The 18,431-nt window shown below is 31.9% G+C and overlaps 1 protein-coding gene across 3 annotated transcripts in view; it reads right to left on the bottom strand.

Moving 5' to 3' along the window:
* The window catches only part of LOC113552360, a 45,639-nt gene that overhangs the window by 14,512 nt on the left and 12,696 nt on the right, over positions 1-18,431 (bottom strand). The window contains exon 1 of one of the 3 annotated variants that reach the window (XM_026955223.1): positions 9,332-9,446. The exons of 1 other annotated variant lie outside the window; for it this stretch is intronic. The gene's annotated coding sequence lies outside the window, so the exon portion shown is untranslated. Of the gene's footprint in view, positions 1-2,405; positions 3,007-9,331; positions 9,447-18,431 lie in introns of those variants that run through there. One more of the 3 variants, XM_026955222.1, reaches the window with a different exon arrangement.

Genomic DNA, 18,431 nt, shown 5'->3' with positions numbered 1-18,431 from the left:
TGCGAGGATCTCTGCAGACTATCACTGTGTAGTCTTTAATCACCTCTCACTAGGAAATAATTATTATTATGAAACATAACATCGCATGTACCTACTTGCAATCATCTGTATGCATTATTTATTGAAGTATTTAAGTATAATTATTTACTCTCGGTTAGACGTTAGTTTTATTTGAAAACACCGAGTGTATCGAACACATGCTAAAAAAACCCTATCCATGTATTGTGCTCATCATATATTATTCTATAGAAAACTATTGAACGGATGAGCGCGTGCTTTTTATGTATATAATATGTTTAGTACAGCTGTTCAAATATCATAACATACTTTTTATCATATGTATGGAGGTGATCGGTGGTGTTCATTTATGAAACTTTAAACCATCTGCTTGGATGCATTTGGGTCATATAGATATGTGTGCTATTCATCAGGACCGCGTCTCATAATGTGCACTTTACGTCATTTTGTATTTTTCTAATGATTCAACTGGAAACAAAAATCTGTTTCGTAACATTCACATATTATAGGTAGGTAGGTAGGTATTCTACGTTTCAATGGATTTTTTCATTTATATATGATGATAAATAAGGATTTTAAACATTCACGATTGTTACACAGGCAACGATGAGTGTGAAAAAAACCGAGTATTTGATTTTAGGTAATAAAGCTTAACATGTACAAAGCACAATAACAATAAGATATGTTAATGAATCATAATACAATATTAGTTTTTAACCCACTGAAATTATTCACTCTCGAACAAATCATAATAATAATATTATTGTATATTTTTTTATTCATTTTTTACATATAATACGGTGTTTTTTTAAAAAAAATTTAATGTTATAAATATATCTCTAAACGTTATTAGTAAATTTTAAAGTGGAGCATATAAATATTTGTAGTACCTAGTTGAAATGTGTACCTAATATTTCATCAACAACGTAAATAACGTAAATAGGTTATCGAGCACAATGTAATTATTATTACAATTTATCTTGTAAAAATTTAGAACAAAACAAAATTAATAAACGATACGCTATATTATATTATGAGAATAAATTTGAATTATTATATTAATCATATTTGTTTTCAAATAAAAAAAGGTGAACTTTTATTTTTAAAAGAAAACGTGACGGATAGGTACTTATTAACGTTGCGGTTAACGTGTCGGATAATCATATTATAATTTCGTTTGTTTACCGATTTGAATCATCGAAATTATACCTCGTCGAAGGTTTTCGGAGCCGCGTTAATGCAATATACTAATGGACTTTAAGTAAAAGTAATTTGTTTTTCGGCAATACACGTATATTTTTATAGATTGTGTTGTTTACGTTGCGTGTTGGTTTGTGCATTTCTTGACTGAACCCGTCTAGAGGCATATATTATATGAGCAAAATACATTTATATACCGTATACCTATATTAATGGTATTTAATATAATAGTAGAATACATGTATGTTATAACAATTAAAATATATATTTATTTTTAATTTCAGACGTAAACGAGCTCAACACACGTGATGAGTGTTATATACGGTACAACAATAATAATATAATATAATCCCCTCGCACGATTGCCGCGGTATAATAGCGTGTTATATGTACAATGCTACTATACCTATATATATATATATATATATACCGATATATCATGTATTTTGATAACCCTCCCTCGCGTGCCCAAACTGCAGCTCGAAATAAAACCACGATTTCCAGTATGTATAATGTATATACCTATAATACATCTGCGCGCGCGTTATTGAGCAGTATAGGTTTTCGGAAAAGCCACAGCTGTCAGGGGTGAACGCGTGCCGAGTATAAAAACCTCTGCAGTGTCCTGTGTGCCCGACACGGTCAGGACACGCGTGCAAGAAGAAACGCGACCCACCTCCTCCCCCCCCGTTAAATGTATCGTGTATACGAAACCCTCGGAGATATCCTATTTCCTCTTTGAATGTCTGTGTCTTGTGTGTCTTGTGTGTGTGTGTGTGTGTGTGTGTGTGTGCATACCCGACGCAGCAGCCGCGCAATGTCATCAGTCGTCATTGCAATAATACCTGCATAATATTGTTATATTATGTTATATACACAGCAGATAAATGGTATTATATTTACGTATATGCAAACGTCGACCTTGAATAGACTGCGATAAGACTTTATTATTATGTATTGTTTTCTGTTCTGTTCGATCGAACGACCGTGATCGGTACGATATTATGGTATATCGATATATAAGACGTATATACACGCTATAATAATACACATTCACAGTGAATACGCATACACACACACACACTAAAATACGATTCGTGAAGCCGGATTAACGCTACACGTATGTCTTGAAAAATGCTCTTACGAAACGTGCGGACCCACATACTACAGTACCTATATACACTTACAGTTTATATTATGCTGATAAACAGCCGCATCGACCCTGGACGGACGGCCAAACATGTGTCATACGACTGGTGCGAAACTCCATTTTTGAATATCTCTCTGCGTGTGATCGATATCGTATCGGACGGATCGAAAGATCCACGGACCGGTCGCAATCGTCTATACTGCAGCGCATTTAACAGACGCGCATGATATATTACGTCCAATTCGATACTGTTATTGTAATAGTATGTAGACACGTAGTCATGTAGGTGTAGTTAATTATACTAGAACGAAAAAAAAGTCTCTCTCGTATCCGGTGGCGCTTTCGTATGTCATCGATGCGCTATAGCTCGTGTATTTAATATACACCAAATCATACGTGTCGACATAAACGTGAATAAAAAATAACCAATATATTCGAGATCGTAAATATTAAGGGTAAACTGTTCAATGTTCAGAGTTCGCCTATGAAGAGACGCACAGGACAACAAGCTGAACGAAAATTAATAGATTATAACCCCGAGAAGAGTTTGATATCGACACGAAATAAAATTAGTGTTTGGCATTACGATACAAAGCATGATTCGAGCCCGACCGCGTGCGCGGTTTAATTGGAAAGAACCTTACACCAAGTGTCGGAACAATCGTAGATTAAAATTGATTAGTTTGTTCAATTAAAACGAAATTAGATTTAGAGCATGGCTGTGAGTAATAAATCATGTTTACATAACAATCACAAATTATTTGTACATAGCTGAACTTGAATCTCGTGTAGTTAGATGCATAGTATATATATATATATATATACACATTGGCTATTATTGTACATGCGACGGCCGCCGAACAAATTTACACACAATATAAAATAATATATACCTTTACTGTCCGACTTGTGTAGCGCGCAAACGATAACAATGCAAAGCCTATATATCTATATAATAAAATACTGCACAAGTCAGGTAGGTACATGCAATATTATATTGCTTTTTTTTTCTACCATCGCCGACTCGTAAACGGCATCGAATTCGACATCGGTCCTGTAGTACGGTCCACGCGAAGAATCGGTTTACCGCACAAAAAACATAACCATTCAATTAAAGATCCGCGACGTTTTTTTTTTTTTTTTACTTTCTGTTCGTCGAGCGCGCGTTTAATCGTACACGACGCGACGGTCTGATTAGACTGATCTCGTGCCGTTTACGCGGAGCAGCTCGTAAGCACGGCGTCGGCACAATACGCATACATATATTATATTGCATCGTAGGTACGTGTCTGATTTGAACTACACGCTCGTCGTCGTGTTTAGTCGTAACGCGAGATCCGAAGGCACTTTCATCGACGCGCAGCTCTCGACTACAGGACGCGTGGCTCACGGTTAGGTCGACACCACGACCGGACCCGTTCTGACAAAAACATAATTATGTCTGCGCTATGCCGCTGTCGTTTTTTTTAATATGGATATTCGGGGGAATCGGCGTGTGATGTCATTCAACGCAGCGTTAACTCCACTAAGAAAACTACACTTTAAGAGACGTTTGGGATTAATAAGGGTTATCGTTAAAATTTGTCTGTATATTATTAATTTTACGACTGAAATATTGCGTATAATAAGGGTATACCGGTTAGGTTAGGTTGACATAAATCTCAAAATGTACGGTTTTTTAATTGTTCCTATAATTGTATAGGTTATTGTCCGATAACGGCTTTAATATAGATCGTTCAGATATACTATATGCATATTATAGGTTTATTGAAATAATTATGTTTAACTTTTAAACTTAAACGCGCACTTATAGGTAATTAGTAATCATCACTATGACACTATCAATAATAATAATTAATAGGTTTGAAAATACCTATATGAAAAGTTTTTTTCAAGAAATGTGTGCTGAGTCGAATTTTTAGATTTTCATATTTTTGCAAAATCGACGACAAATCATTATGCGCACTAAACATTTTTTTTCTTATATAAACTCTAAATCTATTGTTTCTACTCATTATAAAATCAATACTAAACATCACACGTAACAAGCAGTTACAATAAATTAAATTAAATCAATATACAGGGTGTAACAACTAACAGGACTATTTAACAATTACAGAAACATTTGTAATGGAAGTTTTTTAAATAGTCTTGTTACACCTTATATATATATATAAAAATAAAAAATTTAAAAAAAACTGTAAAATCTGTCTCAAACGTTTACAAGTCTAAACTCCCGTTAACACTGAACAATGGATATTTATATATGGAATACACGTGACATGTTTACTATTTTTGTAATCCACCGATCAAGCTTAGCTATATAGTGCTGCAACGTAAAATAATACAACACACACGCCAGTCCATCGGGGGGGGGGGGCACTTCGTACGACGTTTACAAGCGATGAATCTGCGTATAATAATATAGACGTTACACTCGCACGACGTCAAATACGTAACTGAGCATTTATACTCTAGTTTTTTGTACGATAACGTACGATATAATAAAACATCGCAAATATGTCTTGAAATTCGCATTTTTAGTAGATTTTCCCGCAGCACGGAAGAGTCATTATATACCTACCTATAATATAATATAAGTATATATTCCACGCGAGTCCCTCTGTACTCCGCGATGCGATATAAATATATACATATATAGTGTTTACCGTTGTTGTCCGGAGACTTGTCCGCAGATCACAACCATCGTCGTCGTCGTCGTCGCGATATTACGTACAACGGTCATGACTGGACGGCGGCGGCGGCGTGCATAACCCTTTATGGGAAAACGGTAAACGCCGTGCGTATATTTCGGACGTGCCTGCCGACGGAAACTCTGTTACCGCCGCCGCCGACAAGGTCGCGTGCGAAAACAAACCCGCCGCCATTGTCCGGTGCCGACCAAAGACGCCAGTACATAATGCGTACCGCGCGCGCGCGAGCGCACACACACACAACAAATAATACGCGAGCTGCATTGGCGGTTCGCTACGGCCACGCTCGATGTACTATATTATATACAGCGTGTGTAAAACGAGGTATAAATGAAGTGAAATTTCGAACGGTTAGTATGTATACGCGTAGATTGTTCTGCGTAACTTAAAAGTATCTAAAGTCTAGAGAGTTTAGACGGTCGAAGTGGAGTGGCGCACGACTGCAGAGATTGATACATATAATAGTGATGTGGTATTGGAAGATCACGAAACGCGTCGGTCCGCTATAACACTATAATGTTCTCAGCTAGTTCGACCATAACATAATATCAAATAATTTCAACTGGTTGTGAGTTATAGGTACTGGTTTGAAATTTGATTTTTATATGTATATTATAGAAAATGAAATCAAAAACGTACGCCATCGTTCGAAAGAGTAAAAAACTTTTGAAAAAAACTAACGATAAAAATGTGACATATTTTAAGATCGAATAAAAAACTATTCCCAAAAACGTTTATTTTTTTCGATAACAATCTTTGAAAAAGAATCACCTCGTGGTGTACACTTCAATGTAAATATATCGTGTACTACACAGCGAACACCCGCGCAGCACGAACAGCTCGGTATATTATAAATATTATCGTTTAGCCATCGTAGGAAAACTCTTCACCCCTCGTGCGTAGGTACTACAGAGATATATCGTCGCAGTTGGTTATATAAACATTTTTGCTTTTAATATAATAATAATAATAATAATAATAATAATAATAATAGCGTAGGTATGTATAATATATTGTTCGTGGTTTAATATTAATATATTAAGTACAGTGCGGGATGTAAGTGACGACTGCTGCAGAGTATTGCCCCAGACAGGGATACGGTTTTGTTCGCTGTCTGTTTATGGATGTGGTTTTTCAACCGGCGGTGGCATTCACGGTCCGCCGACACAAACGCGTTGGCCTCGCCCGACGTGGTGTGTAAAAACCGATCTCGTATCAGTGGCGGCGGCTGCGGCAATCGCGTCTCGTCTCGGCACACACCGCACACATAATAACAACAACGCTAATAACAATAATAATGGGCCCGAGTACCATTACACGAGAAGGATTATAATAATAATATATTATATCATATGGAGCTGACAGACGATGCGATTCGTTATGTTTTTCAAATCGTTATTTCAAGAGCCGTCTTTTATTGGTTTTTTTCTCCCACAAATAGTTTATTTATTAGCAAAACCACTTTGCTAATATAATGTTATATGTAGATAATGAACTCAGATTTTTTTTTTTGAGTGTGGTGTCACCAGCGTATAGATGCAGGAACACCGTGACTCGTGAGTACTACTTCCCCTACCTACCCAATCGGTCGAGACTTGAGGATTTAAACAAAAATATAACACGGTATAGTATGGGACAACCAGATCATCCCTTAACTATATGTACGTATATGTAAATTACATTTCTTATAGTAATACGATGATTAATTATTTGGATACATGAATATATACAGTTAATAAACTAAGACGTATTGAAAACTGCAATTATACCAAAAAGGTGTTTTAAACGTAGTTTTCACTTCACTAGCGTTACACTTAATCTCGCTCAATCACAGTGATGTACAGGCCGCGTCGTCTACATTACTGCAATTTACATCGACTAGCATAATCAGGTATCTATTATACTATATTAATATGTATGCATATTGCATTTACAGTAATATGTAAATGATAATGAATTGATTAATTTCCTTGCGTTCGATAAGTATAATAATATGTCTTAAGTTGAGTATCGTGCGGTGGGATACCTGAGTGAGCGCACCCTGGGCGGGGTCATCGACCATCGTCTTATTTAATGTAATATTATTAAGTTTAATACCTACGCATGCACACGCGACTTTGTATACATATATATATAGTAGTTATAATGTATAATATGTATTATATTTACTAGATTCTTTTACAGTTTATACAGCTGCAGATGTATCGATATAGGTATACTGCACACACGTATACGCGGTCTTCAACACTCTTCACGATATCAATATATATATATATCTATATTAATATGGTAATAATAATAACATAATATAGATAAAGATACCTGCTATACTAGATATATATATATTATAGTTTGACGCACGCATTACAGATACGTGGAGTTGTCGACGGTATCTCCGTGAGATCGTAATGCCTATACCTACGTACAATGCGAAAGTGCGAGGCGACGATCATATTATATATTTTTATTATTGTTATATACGTTATACATGTATCAAGTATAAGTATAATTTATTGAGATAGCGTGCGATAACTTATATAATATGTGAGTGTTTGTATACACATAAGATTGCAAGAGATCAGAATTTTGTTTTAAAACGCGTCATGTGCCTATGTAAAATATTATGTGACACGTTTAAGTAACATAATTTTTTTTTTTTTTTTATCAGACACGACGTCTAACGCGAGAAACACGAAACACGCGCTTGAAACAATCAAATTATTGTAGTCAAGCGCATGCTCATAATGTAACTATATTATATTATATTATTATGAATTTACAATGTTATTATTTGCGTGATGTATACGATATAATCACGATAATTTAATTGCACTAAATTATATTATATAATTAACACACGATCGTATTACGAATAAAATTATAATATATGGTGGAATTTTTGTTCTAAAGGAAATTTAAAAATGTGACAGACGAAATGCGTAACGAATTTTATGAATATACATATAATACATAATTCAATTTAATGATAAATATGCGGTTAAATGGTTAAAATTAACGAGTTATATATTTTTTTGTGTGTGAAAATTATTTATAGAAAAAAAAGATTTTTTGCTAAATTATAAAATATATATAATATTACACTTAATAAATACTTATATATTATTCTATATAAAAGACGTATTTCGAATATAATATTTATAATTACAGCCTCACAAATAATATACATAGGATATAAATTATGATTTACAAGACAGGTTTATGAAAAGAAATAAAAAATACAATATTCCATTATTCGAAACAATTACTTTAGTCGGATAAAATAAATGACAAAACGTTTATTATTGTTATGTTTTTTTGATTATTTTACTTGAAGTAATAATATATTGACAGATATTATAATACATAAAAGGTAGTGCAATTTATAATTCTGACGATTGGCTCACCAAGACAATTTAAATTATACGTATTATTCAAATTTCCAAAACAATAAACTCGTTTAAATTCCAATGTTATATGTGTACCTACTGTACCTAATACAACAAAAGGAAAATTGCATAATACTTTTGTATTTTACATGGAAATAGCTTATCATTTTATTCACTTTATAATGTTATACAATGTACATTTAAAAAGTAAGATTATTATACATTTATTTATACACGATTTTTTATTGTTGGTGAGAGTTTTTAAATTGTTGGCCACTAATTCCAACATATCTTTATGTAAGCTAAAATTTCACGTATTTACCTTAAACTATGAATGGTTTGTCTTAATTTTTATTTTTTACACCGTTAATATTTTTAAATTAAAATCCCATTAAAAATAAAACTACGTTAAATGATAGAATTCTAAATTGGATTTATAATTAACAATTTAATTTACTGTTTATTAATTGAGTATACCTATGATAAAATGATAACAAGTTTTTAAAGTTTATTCTTATACTTGTACAATATTAAAGATTTCTTTAAACTGGCGTAACTGGACGAAATATTATGTTAGGTGATATTTTTTTTAATTATTACTTTTATTAATTATAAAACCTTATTAAACGATTTAATGCAAACATTTTATTTAAGATTTTACATTTAATTAAAAAGGTTGAATAAAAATTTCAGATGATTAAATTAAGGAAATAATATAGACAATCTCCGGAAAATAACAATATCTTAAAAGAATTTGTATATATAAGGCGAGCCGGTAGAGGTACGTAAGGAAAGAATGCAAAATACTATATGATACATTGATATTTAAAATTTATATAGGTATATTATATCTTATAACTTACCATACTAATTCGAATCTATGAGTAAATTAAATACTTATAAATAATATATTGATTTTAAATTAATTTAAAACAAAACAAATCATACTTAAAATGCACAAGTTGATAAATTACATAATATTAAAATATAAAAATAATTGAATGAAATAAAAGGATATATATTTTTTTAAATACACATTTAATGACACTGTAAAATTTTAATTTGTCCAATAAATTAAAAAATTTAATCGTATTTTGTGACAACCTTAAAATAGAGACGTTAAAGATTTGTAACTGACGGAGTACCGAGAATAACTGCGTTTAGTAAATAATAATATAAGACTAACCTTCGACGATCCCACCCACTTTTACCCTGCTAGACATAAACATCTGCCAGTTTTGGGGTGCAAATACGCGCCTACTTGGGGGAAGGGTCATTTTAGGGTTTTAAATAGAAAATCTGACATGCCATTCTTTGTTATTTTGACGAAAACTACAGTTTTCCGTTAAAACTACTAAACGGCAAAGCATTCCGAGTCTAGACTAACGTACGCCCACAATGAAATATCGTGTATAGGTACATTCAAACATTCAAGTACCTAAACGAATACTTATTTGCTTTAATTAACCATTACGAATGAATAAATGTTTTCTAATTACCACACGCATATGTATAATTTTAAACAATAATTTATCAGTATTATCATGACATAACGATATTTATTCCACTCAAGAAACGTATTGGTAGTATTATAACACTGCACACGATATTTACTCTACAGACGTATGCTTTATAATAACGTGCAATATGCACGCAATAATATAACGTATAAAGTATACATCTATAGTTTATTCTCGTTCGTATTTAAATTATGATAAACCGCCCAGAAGCCGCGTCACGCTGTTCCAGAGGTGTGGCGATCGCACGTGGTGATCGTTTTTACAATTTGACCTCTGGAAAAATCGAATAGTGACAGCAGGATCGAGTGAGAGTGGATCGGGTCAAGTCCGAATGATTTTCAGTTCAGGTCACTATTTTGAACCGACAGTAGAAAAAATTGTATTTTCAATTTTCGGTAGAAAGTGCGATGATACGTACAAGTAAACCACTATAAGTATGCCATGTTAGGACAAGCACAATCGACTAATATCGTTTGAAGTGAATCATATTATATGAAATTATAATGTATTTTCTAACCATATGGCAATGAAAACATAACTACTATTATTAGAGAGCGAACAAAAATTATCTAATATCCATTATTTTAACATTATAGCGTATTCTATATACACCTCGTCAAACACTTGTAGTATAACAATTACAGTGTGCATTATCATGCCATAATGCCACATGGAAAATCCGAGAAGTTAACGATACGTCTAATAACATTACACGGGATGCTGCATATGTTTTAAAATTTTATTAAATAATATCATCACTGTCTGCAAGAACTTGAAAATATGTTTAAATTATATTTAATTGATTTCTGCTTATATGTGAAATATAAAAACCGGGTATTAGCACCTATCTAATCTCAATTTATTTTAATCATTTGTTATTATTTATTATGTACCATACAATTAGATGAACACGAGCCTAATAACATAGGTACCTAATAATTAAGTGCTTTATATATTATATATATATATATCTAAACAAATTTAAAATAGAAAAGTAAATTAATTCACAGCATCTTACTGTTTAGTTATTTAAATTGAAACAATCATTTAAAGAATCCATTTAGAAAATAATAAACAGTATCGTTTATGTCTAAATGAATGAAAAAATTGCTGGTCAGACGATTTAGTTGAAAGTTAATACCGCTATTACATTCGAGTGCGACGAAGTAGCTTTGAAAATATTTATACGCTTCCCACGTATAAGATACTCGGAAAATAAAAACGTGAATAATAAATCATTAAGGACAAAACCAACGAATACAAATGATACGTCGTCGAATTTATTTTTAACCTTTCAACAAAAGTTTAATATAAAGTTAAAATAAGTTTAATATAAGTTTAATATTTTGTTTGATATCAACAAACATATTTCGCAGTAAGGAAAAAATACAAAAATTAAATTAAATCGATGTATTTGCTTAAATATTAACAGACAATGACTGCATTCCTATAATAGGTACTATGTCGATGTATTATAAATAATAATAGACAAATATGATGAACGAATGGAAAACAGATACAACAGCCTTAGCAGTCAGGACTGGGACGCGAGACGCGTATAATTTTCTTAGTTGAATTTTTGCCGGTTTTAATATTATGCACAGCGCACTCATACGTACCTATAGGTACCTAACCATTCACGTAAACCTATAGCTCAGCGACTTACGATCTGTCTGTTCCTTACGATATAATAACTTATCATCAAAATAAATAGTAAACACTGGTATAACGTTATTTACAATAATACTATACGTGAAGTAGGTACATATTATGATTATACAGTTTTATTATCAGTATAGACGTCGCCTCGTCGGTGTATAGCCCCGCGGGATCGCAGGCGTTCGGAATACTGTAAACAGATCATTTTGCAAAAAACACAACATCGCTGCCGCAGTTGTATGTTGTAGGTACCTAATATAACATACCTACATTATAATGATACACCTAGCCCGGGAATGGTGAGTGGAAAGTAAAATCGCGGACGGCTTACGCCCGTATATACAATATAATATTATTATATATAATGACACGTTTCTTCCACACGTTAACGCGTACACGACGACGATGTCCGAGAGTTTGTATCTAGTACACCTACGCGTATGGTTATCATACCATAAGATATAACTAATATTTACTTTTTAAAAAACGACAAGGTATACTACGTTCCCAATAAACACGGTTGTACGCGTTTGAATATATTATATTTTTAGATAATATGATAAAAATAGTTTCTAAATATTATTTGTATAATGCATAAATGCAACACGTATTATAGGACCTACATACATTATAGGTTCTTGCAATTGTAACGTCTTGTATTTTATGTCTTGTCAATACGTGCAAAAACAAAATCGTGCTGTGAGCCGAGCTGGTCTTATATATTATTATTTGACTGTACAGTACGCAGTTTTGCGCAACCGCGGGGTTTCGTCACGATCGACATTTATCCCTGACATTTTTTGTTTTTTTTTTTGACATGTTATCTATGTACAAGTATCTGCGGATATAGGTATATAATAATAATATTGTGTTATATAGCAGCTAGGAAAAGTTTCATTTAAACGAGGATAAATCACTGAATATTATATTCTGCAAATTCTCTATAAACACGTGTTCAATTTAATACGTATGTGATATCGTGATTCGTGATGACTTAATCATCGTATATTAAAATAATACCCATAAAATATTCACATTTAAGTTTACAAATTGTAATCGTACAACATTTAAAAAAAATCAAATTATCACAACAAGAGATTTGTACTTGAGGCCAACCCGCTATTATAGTAAAGCGTGATTCATTTCTATAATTGATTGAACAAGGTCGACATATTGATATAACAGAGGAATTATACATACGTACATTAGATTATTATGTACGATATATGTACTTAAGTATCAACTTAATTTTGGACACTTTGCTAATCAGAACATAAAAATCACAAACGTGTATTGTACTTTCAAATTTCAAAATATTTATAATATTTAGTGAGGAGCAATTTGTTATGCTCTTTACCTAAAATATTTTAACGAAAATTATTTTTTGTTATGCGAACAAGTATTAAAGTATGTTTGGGCCATTTGGATATCTTAAATTTTAATAATATTATATGGGATAACATGTAACTGCAAACACACCGATATGGTCGTCTATGTATGACCAAAGAAAAAATGTCTAACGCAGAGTAATAAGTAAACGTTAAATGTAATATAATGGGTATAAGTATATAATGTATTTATAACCATGCATATGTATGTGGTATGTGGAAAACTATGCGAAGGGGATAGGTACGTTAACTTTCATAAAATTGAGCGAACTTATTATACCATTTATATACAACATATTTGACTAATAAATGGTAAACCATGGTGTAAGACCTTGTACTCTATACATTTATCTCAAGTATCATTAATCATTACTCATTAGTCATTAAATAATTAATTATTAAACGTGAATAATTTTTTACTATATATTTTAGTTTACTAATATTAGTAAATTTGTTGTTTATTGATACTTTGATTAATTATACAGAAATGAATAATAAACATGTATAATTCAATCTCCCCGACAATCGAGATGTGTGGTCTATATATTACACACTAATTATGTAAAGTACCTACTGACTTTTTTAACTACTCCATTTATAATTTATCATTCAATTAGACGGTTTATATTAACTTGTTCGTTATATTTATACCAAATTTGGTAAATACCGCAAAACGCGTTCTTTGGAGTTATTGTGTCAATGAATGACACATGGACGTATATACATGATATATAATAATATCATGCTGTCTGTGGGCGAGCCAATGTAAGCGATATACCTAAGTATGCTGAAAGTAATCTCAATCAATAATTATACAATTATTCTTAACGATATTTATTGACGAATTTTACTGACACGGGAAAATACTTTAATAGTAACCAAAAATAGTGTCAACATATGAAATCAGCTTGACTAAACTTCCGTATGACTATATATAGTTCAAGGGAAAAGGGACGTGAGAGGTGTTCACACGTTTAAACGCTGCAATTACCAGAACAGATCGATTTTCGACATACACTCTAGTCGAATTTTATGATAAAAAATAATAATTACAGTTATAATTTATCAAAATTGTATGTGGGCGTAGAAGACAGTTAGTATTGTTTAGTGGCCCATAGGTCAGACGAGAGCGGAATTGGCCGTAGGATGCGGCGTTCAAGATCAAGGAAATCGAGATTGCACGTGATCGCCGTGATATTATATCCGCCACGCCATCATCGTTGTTATAATATATAGATATACGCACTATATACATACGAATTATGAAATGCTCTTAAAAAAAATAAAAGAACTTTTTTTTATTTTTACTTTTCAATGCAGCGCGCATGTGTGCACGTGCATATTATATATCGTATATTATGTACTACACACTATATAATATACATGCATACATATACATATAATATATCGATATAATATACATCTATTGAGTTGAAGAGTGCATGTAAGTATTACTTATATACACATATTATATTGTACACTATACGTATGTACATCACATTTATGTATAATTAAGCGAATCGCATGATGCCCATTGTTTCGAGCCGAGGATCTCATGACTGTTATAATGTGAGCGCGAGCGCGCGTTTAAAAAAGTGAAAATTTCCGTCTGAAGCGACTGTCCACGAGACTTTTCACTTCGATCCGACGTCTTCCCATGATGGGCCCGCAGCTACGATGACTGATGACGGTCTTATAATAATAATATAATAACAAACGCCAAAACGAACGTTTAGAACGAGAACATCTGTAATGAACGCGTGTGAAGAACTTTCGAAACGGGCTCTATTTTATTCCCCGAATATTTATATAAACGTATATAATATAATATAATATTATAACAAGAAGCCGTACATAACCATATAGAGCCACTTATTATAGACACATGGGTACACTGTGGTGCCAATGAGATCGCTCGTCTGCAAAAACATACACGCGCGATGAGACCGTATAGTCATTATACCTATAGCATTATGAGAACATCGCATATCCGTGACCTTAAAAAGTCGAACAGTTCGAAAAACCATAATTTCGCACTCCATAATCGTAAGAATATATTTATATATATATTAGAATTACACCTCGAAAACGAAGTACAAATTATATTTTGAAATCATATGATGCACGTAAAAGGAATGATATGTACGCGATATTTACTTAATATAATACGTTTATATTATTAATTACTATTTAGTGATAGTAATTTACGAGATTTAAGGCGTATTCTTCGGGTAAATACTCGTATGTGGCCATAAGAAGAAAACAAATAATGAAACAGGCCAAGGAGTTTTAAGCATCATCAGTGTTGGGTATCATCATGGTCGTCGTCTTTACTGCTAGCTTGTTTAGTGAAATTAATATTCCATAAGCTCAAAATCCGCAGTGCGAATAAAAAGAATATTGTTTTTAAATATATAGCGCAATCGAACACTGCGAGTGTTGTACAGCTTATTTATACCGATTTCATTAATCGTCGAACCAACGCGTGTCAAACCAATCAAACTCGATTACTATACGTATGACCAAAATTATTGACTTTATATCTAGATTTGGTAAAAACAGAAAACTCGTTTAAGAATGTCAACGAACCGCGGCGACCGTGACGAAATCCTAATAATAACATTTTCCCGAAGGGTAAGAATAATAAGATATCGCATGTTGACTGTTGAAATGGATTTAAAAAGTAGTTTTCTAAAACGTCGCGATTGCGCATAAACTTTAAACGTTGTCTGCGGGATTGAAGTTAAATGACTGCGGTTTTCTGCTTGCTGTGTTGAATAATTCGAACGTTTTGAACTCTCCACAATTCGTACATGGTATACAAAAAAAAAGAAAAATGTTTTGATAACGCGATTTTAACTATTGCAACCGGATACTGAAAAAATATAACCAATTAACCATTGTTTCATTTGTTTAACGTAGAGACCGTGAAAAAAAAAGTTTAACTATTACGTAGTCTGGTACAATCATCATATACCTACGCATATCTACTATCTATGTATACAATGTATAATATAAAATACGACCGTGGCTCTAGACTATCATTTTACGTCAATCTAACGGTTTAGATTTTAACGAATTATGTCCATAGCGAAACGATAAAATAAACAAATAAACACACTTTTAACACGTTTTTCACGAGTATACATTATACATTTATAGTTTGTATTATATTTTATAATGAGCTACTTAGTATTTTCTTCGTTTTTTTTTGTCGTTTTGTCGTTTTTTCTTTTTTTTTTATGCTCTTAAATTAGAATTATTACGACACAAAAAACGATTTAATAAACGATGTCGTGAAATAGTCGTGACGTGTCCTCGGTACTAATTTAATATTTTAAGATTTGTTTAGATTTTTCGATTTCCACGAGTTCCATAACAATTACGAATTACAATATTTTCACCCGTTTCGATCCCTCTCGCTCGTGTCCGTTAAATGTAGTAACGAGGTAGGTCGTAGACAGTTAGGTATATAATAGGTATGCATAGTATACAGATGAACTCGGTGCGTCAATTGCTCAATAGGTACACGAATTACGTCAGTGGCGTTACTACAATACATAACAAGCAACATTATTCGTCGGTTTTCCGTGTGCCATACACGTACCGGAATCACATTACGCGAATATTATCTCCGAGACGATCCGGCACAATCATCGCTCCTAATGAATTAATATAATAATGATATATCCCGAAAATTATTTGGTAATAGCCCAGTGCGATGTATTTATAGATACGATACCGACAGTAATTAGTATGCTATTGGTGTGCTCGAAAAATTTTATCAAAATAAAAAACGTCATTATTACAAATTACGAAAGTACCTGTAGCTAGAGAGACCGTCCCAAGGTCCATTTCGTGCGTTTGAAATATTTAGTGTTATTATTACTTTTTTTTAATCATTTCTTTTTCCATGGCCTTCATCGAAACCGCTTCGAATCAAAACGTTTCGGGGCCTATAATGCTAGTCTCTTATAAGCTTAACTGAAGTCCTTGCCATAATATTTTATGTTTATGTAATGTAAATAATAGTAATTAGGTAATGTAGGTGCTATATAAGGTGCATATTTAAATAATAAAAATGTCATTAAATTATTCAAAAAAAAAAACATCAACCACAATTTTTTTACTTAATAAACTTGTTAAATTTATATTAAATTGTTTTACAATTGATATTTTTCAAGAATATTATAAAATTATTTTATGAAAAAAAGGCATTAATAATAATAATTTTTGTGTACGTGTATTTCCTTTATGAAAGTATGTTCCAAAAAAAAAAAAAAATAAATAAATAAATAAAATAAAAATAATAGAAACATTTAATACATGAACTAAATTGCAAATAAAAATATTTTTATTGTTCTGACAACCGTGGAAATGTTTATACGATTGTAAAAGTTTACTAATTTGGTTTAAAAATACTCGTAAAAACAATTAGTTTTATTAAACGTATATGTCGACCTAGTCTCAAAGTGATTGTCCTTTAGGTACTTTGTTTGGTTAAGTTTCTCGTTTAAAAAAATTACTTTCTGACAACATATAGTATATAAATCATTAATTTAACATTTTCTTCTTCTATGTAATACAATTTTTTTTTCATTATTATTATTGTTGTTGTTGTTTTTTACTAACGTTTCGTTATTTCTGTTTTTACTGTTATTTGTTTAGCTATAGTGTAATTATTGTAATTAATGAGACAAAAAATATTGCGATGTTTTGATTGTAGGAAAGGATAGGTAAGTGATATAGAGGTAAAGAAAGTTCGAAAAAAATTGTTACCTATGTGTTCTGATGTAGTTTTCCAAATAAAATACGCTATGAAACCAATAACTATTTGTCGCACTCAATAACTCAATAACTTATACTTTAGAAATTGTTTGGGCATTTGGCATTATATAATTACATATATTAGACGTATGCACGCACACGATGGTCCAATTCAATAACGTTTTAGTACTGGTTTTCACGTAGATTTCTTGGGAAGTAAGTATCTATATAATCTGTAACTATGATGATTGATTTCGTTTTTAATTCGGTCGATTTAAAAAATAATAATGATAATAACAGGAAACAAGTACTGTATACAGATATGTATATGCAATACATCGTGAAAAAAATATAATTGATTAATTATTATTATGTACTTGACGAACGATAGATAGTGAGTGTTATTTTACCATCACAGGACTCACAGACTTCTACTTACACTAGATATATATCTGGTAATTCATAAGCAACTACTCGTAGTTTATTCATGTAATCAAATAAGTCTTTATTCACTATATATTCTCGGATAGAAAATTGACACGAATTATGTACGAATACGATATGTATGTCGTATATCTTCAGTATTTTTATATGCCTACTACCTTTATAAATAGTTTGCAATTTTTATT

This window comes from Rhopalosiphum maidis, chromosome 2 (genome assembly GCF_003676215.2).
Source record: "Rhopalosiphum maidis isolate BTI-1 chromosome 2, ASM367621v3, whole genome shotgun sequence".
Classification (NCBI taxonomy): Eukaryota; Metazoa; Arthropoda; class Insecta; order Hemiptera; family Aphididae; genus Rhopalosiphum; species Rhopalosiphum maidis.
This window is presented reverse-complemented; position numbering and strand designations above follow the sequence as displayed.